The following is a 1,622-nucleotide window of genomic DNA, read 5'->3' as shown; positions in this document are numbered from 1 at the left end:
GGTGATAGCCCTGTCCGTCCCTTGTAATCCCTCACATTTGGGTATTGTGCAGGAGTCTTAAAGTCTCTCACGCTTGCTGGTAGCCCAGTGCTCGGAGATCTTCCCATCCATCTTAAACTTAGCTCTAACTCTAATAATATAACTTGTATGATCATTAACTGTTATTTGCATGGCTATATTAGATCATGCCGGCTCCACATAGGAATATTCTTTTATTCTTTGTTTTCCTTTATCCTTGAGGTTAGCCCAGATGTGTATCCACTATCCTTGATATACTGTTCTTACCCCTGTCATGAACTATCGGTTTACTTATGCAAGTATGTAATCTTGATCATGCTCATGCTAGACTGCATACCTTGCCCTCCTTTGGGAAAATATAAATAATGATACCCTAAATACTTCTGGGTGAAATGCTATAATGATAGATCCATGCGCTTGTGGATATTTTCTGTAATCGTTAAGAACTATCATAGTTAGTGTTTCTTGGTGGCATTTGTAAGATTAAATCAATCTTAGTAATGGTGTTAAGAAATACCAATAGGCATTTCTAGCGCCGTTGCCGGTGATGGGCTTAAAACCTCCTCACTTGGTGATTGCGCTAAGAAATGCCAACAGGCATTTCTAACACCATTGCCGGTGATGGACTTAAAACCTCCTCACTTGGTGATTGCACTAAGAAATGCCAACAAGCATTGCTGGCGTCGTTGCCGGGGTGGGCAAAGGTTGAAAGAATCTAGCATAACATGAACAATGATCACATGCATGTAATGGTAGCCATAGTTTATGCATGCTAATTATACTTGTTTTATTCCTATTGTGGATGAAAATTGGATAGTGTATGAGTGGTTTTGATCTACCGAACAACTACAATGATAATCCGAAGGCACTCCAAAGGAGGGGCCAGTCTCGTATCGCTTCTTCTTCTGCTACTTCACTGGTAGTTGAACCAGTCACCTCCGTACCATCTGCTACTACCATCATGGCCAAGTCACTCCATGACTACTCCACTCCCGCTATTGCCAACGTGCCTGTTGGGCCCGCTATCAACACGGGCACCAGAAAACTTTGAGCTCCGGACTAGCCTCATTACGATGGTGCAGGCGAACCAACTCTATGGTTTGCCAAGCAAGGATGCAAGTGCACACTTGCAACACTTCCTGGAGCTATGTGACACAATCATCATCAAAGACGTTGCACAAGCTGGCATTAGGCTCTGTCTATTTCCCTTCTCCCTCATGGGGAAGGTGAAATAGGGGTTCTACAAAGAGAACAAAGCTATCAGTACATGGGAAAAACCAATGCCTGAGGGGGGAATTTCAAACTTCCAACAATCATCACTTGAATCTATCCCTGAGGCATGGGAAAGGCTCTAGGATTACATCCAGGCTTGCCCACACCACAAAATGGAGGACTAGCTCATGCTCTAGAACTTCTATGAGGGGCTAACGCCCATGTCGAAGGGGCACGTAGATGTCGCTGCTAGAGGGCCATTCCTTTCCCTCATGGTCGCTAATGCTACGGCACTCATTGAGAAGATGGTGGCAAACCAGAGCTGGGGAGATGAACAAAAACAACAAAAAGGCATGCATACCGTGAAGGACACGGATATGCTTATCGCAAAA

At 44.3% G+C, this 1,622-nt stretch overlaps 1 non-coding gene across 1 annotated transcript; it reads right to left on the bottom strand.

The window, feature by feature from the left end:
• Positions 1 to 1,298: 1,298 nt before the first annotated feature.
• LOC136547717 (small nucleolar RNA R71) lies at positions 1,299 to 1,405 on the bottom strand. Its single transcript, XR_010781680.1, has one exon. It is a non-coding gene; the product is annotated as a small nucleolar RNA R71 (small nucleolar RNA).
• Positions 1,406 to 1,622: the final 217 nt, after the last annotated feature.

This window comes from Miscanthus floridulus, chromosome 3, assembly GCF_019320115.1.
Source record: "Miscanthus floridulus cultivar M001 chromosome 3, ASM1932011v1, whole genome shotgun sequence".
NCBI classification, from domain to species: Eukaryota; Viridiplantae; Streptophyta; class Magnoliopsida; order Poales; family Poaceae; genus Miscanthus; species Miscanthus floridulus.
This window is presented reverse-complemented; position numbering and strand designations above follow the sequence as displayed.